Genomic DNA, 6,611 nt, shown 5'->3' with positions numbered 1-6,611 from the left:
CTAATTTGCTCGTGGACATCATGATATGTTTTTAAAGGGTTTTAGACACCGATCAGCTGCGTCATGGTTACTTAGGTTGTATATGTGTGTGTCAAGATCTCAAATGTTTTATATAAAAATATGTGTGAATATATTTGTAAAAATAAAAGGAAGTTAAATCCACTGCTGCTCTGTAGTTTTGTTTACTACTTTAAATGCAGATCCTCTGATAGTTGAGCTTTTAACTTGGGGGAAAACAAAGAATTCAGAGTCTGATGCATTTCACTGCTTTCTCTAATGTCTGGTGTTTTGTCTTTATCTCCGTCGGGCTTTCTCTCTCTCTCTCTCTCTCTCTCTCCGTCCTCCTCTCTGATATTAACTTTGGCATCGGCTCTTCTTTACTTTCAGCCTCCTCCTCACTGTTTGGGGCTGAATCTGTATTCCTCTCTCATCCAGATCACCACTGGAAAGATCCACTGTTGGTGCCGGAGGTCAAGGTGAACAAAGCACCTCTACACACTTACTACGTGCACAGTTGCCCGTTGGATTTATCGCTGCCAGTCAACATGTTGAATAGGTTGATCAAGCTGCATCTCTGAGAATTTCACTCTGATTCACATCTTGAGGAGAGTTGAGCTGAAGACTGTCTTGACTGAATGACCCCATCCAGCATGGAAAATTACAGAGGCAATGTCGTGCAATCAGTCCTCTTGTCTGCTCCGTCATGTAGGATGGAGAGTTGGCCTTGAATGAAGAAACCCATCGCACGTCGTAGTTGTGAGGTTTCAGCCAGGATGAAAGCTCAGGCATGTGAACGGCTTGTTTTTCTGCCTTTTTTTGCTTGAGAGACTCGATTAGCATTCAAACCATCTACTGTCCATCAAGCCTTCCTGTGAATAAAACACAGGCAGACGAATCCCAACCTGATATATTGATGTGAGGCTGGTTTAATATGAACTGCAAAATGAGGCTCTCCTCCTGCAGTTGAGACAGTAAACGTGGTGGTGTTTGGAAACAGCAGGCTTCTCCACCCACTGTCATGAAACATTGATTAGGAGTGATTGAGAAGTTTGTTCCTTATTGAGGCATCTGCCCATCATCTCAGTAACACTTTCCCAAATTCATGAAACACACTGAAGGCAACTGTTGGTGCCACATAAGTCCTCTGACTAGCTCCTGTCTGTAGGAGAGGCTGTCTGCTGTCAGAGGAGGAGCACCGTCCTCTGTCAGGCTCTCTAATCATTACTGTGTGATTTCCCTCTGGGTTCTTCAGACCCAGTACACACAAAGCAGGACAATCTGTTCACCTCCTCCTCTGGAAGCATGTGAGCATCAGTTGCTCATCTGTTGATGGGCTAAATGTTTTTATGTTGATCTTGATCCTTCTGTCTGTCACACAAACTTAGCCATTCACTTTGAAGGCTGATCCACGACTCGTAGGTGCAAGTTGGTCCTGATGGTGTTTATACAATGTTTTAGAATGAAATCAATTAGCAAACTTAAAGCTATGCTATCTACTTTAGAGCCAGTTTCCTCCTTTCAAATTGAACTTTGCTCTAGAATTTAAAAAAACAAAACAAAAACTTGTTAAGCCAAGAGTTAATCTGTCACAGGAGCTGGTTTCCCAATTTAACCTGGTATTAATACAGGGCCTTTGGAAAAGAGGCCAGCAGATCAGGGAAGAACATTTATAATGTCGGGGGGAGTTTGCCCTATATTGCAAAGACAAACCTGTGTGAATAAAAGCAACTTGGAAATCTTTGGGCCAAATACTGAGGTGCAAATGTTGGCTGGAAGAACAAAATGCACTTTTCAGTTTGAAAAACAACTTGTTTAAAAGGTTCTGTTCGTATCTGTTGCTGCTAGATTGACTTTCACTAAGTTCATCATGTAGTTTCTGTTTTTTTTGGGCTTCTTGGAGAAGAAGTGGTTTTACACTCATGAATGGAGCGCAGCCTCACTGATGTATTCTACAAGCTACAACTTCTAACGTTCACTTCTCAGTTAGTTGATTGTGTATTTAAGCCACTCTTCTCACCAGCCAAACTGGCTGCTGCACCATCTGCAAACTCTGCAGATTCTGCTAAAGTCTCCTGCTGCTAGTGGTGTGCTTGGCTGCCGACAGCCCAATCATGTTGGACAGCGCTGTGGAGGAGAGATTTGTCTTCTCGCTTCCTGCCCAGGTGTTATGCCTGCCATTCGTCTTTGCACCTTCAGGCCACAAATGCACTTTGGAAGCAGAAATGTAGTGATGTGTGACCTGAGCTGAGATGCCCGGGAATCACTGCCTCACCACAATCTGAGTAGCTGCTGCCTGTGTGAACGTGTTTATTCTTGGCTCGCCGGTGTGTTTAAATAATGACTGTTATCAGCAAGCTTGAGGTGCTTGTAGTCAGATATTTTAATGTTAATGAGCTTCTCTTAGTGTTTTAACACTCTTCTCCTCTTTTTCTTTTCTTTCTTTGACTCTGACAGATAAGTAGATGATGATTTTAGATGTGTAAATATTACCTTCCTGATGGATCAATTCAGTGAGGAGTGCCAGTGTACATATTAGGAACTGGAACATCTAAATGAAAGGAAGTCCTTTAACAATGCTATTAATCACACCTGTGCTTTCCTTGCTCCATTTGCCGTGTGTGTGTGTGTGTGTGTGTGTGTGTGCGTGTGCGTGCATTGATGAGGACGTCTGTTTTATGTCATAAGCTTTAGTGGACAGTGTCCTGCTGTTCTATCGGTCCGTCCTTGCAGTGGCTGAACTCCCTTTCTTCTTCTGGTTGTCTGGTGTGTGATCATGATGCCGTCGTGCTGCTGAGGCCTCTGGTAGAGGATTATATTGTATGTTGGCTTAAGAGATGTAAACAGCACCTGCACCGTTCACTGGATTATTTCCCTGGACTGGATAATGCTGAAGTTATTGTGGCTTTTATTACACTCATGATGGGTAATCACATTCACATTTTCTCCACATACCTCAATTACATCTAAACTGCTGAGCTCCTGTTCTATGGTCTGTGCTGCTGCTACACTCAGCTGCTCCAATTACCAGGTTAAGCTTATGTTCCCCTGTACTGCCGCCCTGCTTATCATGCTACATAACATTTGGTAAAAAAGACGAGACATTATCTGCTCCAACTCATGAATTCATGATTTTGATGTGTAAGTAAATACTCAGCTAACTGCTGATGTGTCTCAGGTGGCTCAGTTGCTGCATTTAGATGTTCAGCAGAAGGCCCCTCGTGGTCACAGGTGATCTATGCTGTGTGGCTCCTCTGCATCTCGTGTGTGTTCATCTAATCTCTGCTGTGCTGAAGCTTCCCTAGTGGAGAGTCAGAACACAGTCATGCTCCCTACACATCGACATAATGCGTTCTTGTTTCTATTGAAAGAAACTGAAAACTGATCAACTTTTCTGAAACTGCATCTGAAGTAGTGACGGAAACATTGGTGCTAATTATTGAAGAATGCAATGTGCATATGTGTGATGTGAAACAGTCGGACGTCTGGATTTATTCATTAGTACATAAAAGCCAAAGAAGTCTCTTTTTGAAGGCTTTATGTCAAAGACACTTTTTCAAGTTAAATTCCAGCTGAGTGCTCTTTTTTATGTCCAGTATGTGCATCCCCACTGTTTTAAATTCATTTCACTGAAAAGCAGCAGAATGTAATTAACTTCATCGCTATATTCTCATCTAATGAAGGCTCGTGTTTGCCAGCAATGGCAGGTTTTATCCGGGCCTCTGATGGAACGCGTTGGGGGTGAGTCTCAAAGGAGACGGACACAATGGCGACCTGAATGTCACTGGCTCATTTGTGACTGTCTGTCCACAGGCCAGAGGAAACTCTCTGCCCTCTAGACGGATGAGTTTGTCACACAGTGTCATTTTTAAATTGGACTCCATTTCTCCCAGCCCACCCTTTCTCCGTTTTGGACCTCACATGGGCTTCATTAGCATTTGCAGGAACTGCGAGACATTTGCCACCATGGATTGTGACAGATTTCACAAGCTCAATTTTACTGTTGCCCTGGGGGGGGGAAGAGGCAGAGCTCACCATCTGTTGATTGTGACTGTACCCGACACCTACATCAGAGGCTGCCTCTCTGCCACGCCGAACAGTCCTGTAATAACTACACAAGACACGAATACTTGAGCTAGAAATTGAGGTAAAGAAAAGAATATTTAAACAAGAATCTGATAGTTTTTGGGGATAATGTTCATTATACAAGGAATTAGATGTGAAAGTTAGTTTTAAAGGTCAGCATCAACCTTTAATCTGTAGATTAGCTGCAGTCCTCACTGGATTGTCTGAATGTGGTTGTTTAAAGCCTCAATTTAAGAAAATTGGCAGGCGAGTGAAGACATTTAATTTCACATTGATTTCTGTGAACTGGCTGTTTGGTTGTTTCGCTGTAGATTGATTTAAAAGGAAAGATGCTTTTATCTGTTGGGCCCATGTTTGACCACCACAGTGGGTGAAGTCTGGTGGCTTCAGTGGGATAAACCTCAGATTATACGTACTAGAAATGAGGCTGATTGGTTCAATAAGCCAACTAATAAACGATCGGCTAAAGGGGATGACAGTTTTGGGCTTATTTGATTCGATGATATGAAGCTGTTCTGATGGGGAAAATATACATAAATGGATGAAAGCTTAAGAGGAACTGATTCATTCATAACAACTTTGAGTTTAATCAAGATATTTAACTCATCACTGTTTCAGCTTTGGGTTTCAGCTCTGTTGGTTTAACTCTAAAGTCTGTTCCAGTGATGCTCGCTGCTAATGAGCTCACTTCTCGCCCTTGGGGCTGTTTTTGTGCAATTCTTATATTCATAAATTGAATGTACAACTTAACACCTTGAAAAGCAGCCCTGTTCATATTTGTGCTGCTGGCGTGGAGCTGCAGTCCTCTGAGACCTCAAGTCTTTCTGATGATGTTGTCATGAATGCAGATAGAGGTGCTGTGCGGAGGGTCACACAGATGAGTAGCTGCTCTGACTGGATGTACTTTTATATGATTTCTCAAGACTCCCATAAATTCTGGAGAAAGAGATGGAACTTCAAATATTCATGTAGAGCTTAAGCGAAAAGCTTTCCACAAAATAAACTTGTAAAGAGGTTAAAGACGGCATATTCTCTAAAAAGAAGTGCTCAGTGTTTTGGCTGCCTGAATGATATTATTGCATCTTACTTTTGAAGTGTTAATGTGTTTGGCTCCTTTTTGAAGGATGTGCCTCTCTGTGGTTGGTTGGTACATGTTAGCATTCTGTAGTTCAGTAAACTTCTGTCTCCTTATTTCTGGGTGTTTAAGGAGTCAAAGAGTCGGCTCGTCATAAACAGGCCGGCGGACTAATGGATGAGTGGCTGATGGTGATGCTGCTCGTGTAAGCACCTCATGTCGGCACGGTCCATTTAGAGAGAGTCACGTCTATCAGCTTCACATTCCCACTTCATTATGAAGCAGGTGATTGTTCCATCTCCGTGTTAATGCTGATTCGATCTGAGCTGAAGCCAGTGGAGCGCCGTTAAGTTCGATTAGTAAATTGTCCATAAGAAGGGGCTGAGTTGTCCTCATTCTCTCCTCCTACTGTCACAGACTGTCCTTACTCTACATGTTGAATCTAAGAGAACTTATTATTCCTGTTGTCGAGCCTCACGAGCTTCACTGAGCGTCACAGGACTGTTGGTGTCTGATATTGTTCAGGGTTGTGGTTTCAGTCATGTATTGGACCTGAAGGTCATGTTCCAACAGTATAAAAGAAGAACAGTAGATTTATGAACAGATCAAGTAATCAGATTGTAGCAGCACTAATACATCTGTCTTTGCCTGTGAGGGGAACTAATAAAGCCTCATATTCACCACAGAGGTGAGTAAGCTGCTTCCCTCAGATGCACTTCAGTGTAATAGTTCGGTCTCGTAGTCTTGTGCTGTCTCTCCTTTCATAATCGCTGCGCAGGTGAATTAGTTGGACATTTTGTACCAGAACAGAACAACAAAGTGACGTCTGAAAGCCTGAAATCCCAGAACCCAAAGTAATCGCTCATAATCACCACTCATCGCAGCTACACCCCCCCCCCCCCCACCAGCTCTGCTCATGTTGTTTGTGCAGCAGGACTGAAGTTGTGCTGTAAGTAAAAGATTATCACCTTGTGGTGCGATCTGAAACTATCCTTCGCTCTCAGTGTGGCAGATGTGAAGTCCATGGTGGTGATGAGAGCCATCACCACAGCTCCCCGCCCCCCCCCCCCGCCCCCTCCAGGGGCATGACAGAGACAATATTTACGATGAGCCCTCTGACAAACAGAGCGAGGCTGTTTTCCAAACCTGCTGCATTTTACTTTTATGGGAGGCGGGTGAGAGTGGTGACAGAAGGAGTGGGTCCAAGCTGCTGATGTGAGCTCCTTCTCCACACCTCCTATTTCTAGGTTTCCAGCATGGCGCCATTAATCAAGCTCCAGAAGTTAAGTGTTACTGGAGGCATTGCTGTGTGTTAAATTACATGGGAAATGCATAATTAGTTATCAACAAATCTATTTTACAGTCGTACTGTATTCAGTTGGGGATGCATTTTGTTCCAATTGCTTTTCTGCAGGGATAATAATCACTGGTTTGGACCAGAAGTGGTGCTGGC

Source organism: Pempheris klunzingeri, chromosome 12 (genome assembly GCF_042242105.1).
Source record: "Pempheris klunzingeri isolate RE-2024b chromosome 12, fPemKlu1.hap1, whole genome shotgun sequence".
Lineage (NCBI taxonomy): Eukaryota > Metazoa > Chordata > Actinopteri > Acropomatiformes > Pempheridae > Pempheris > Pempheris klunzingeri.
Note: the sequence above shows the minus strand (reverse complement) of the source record.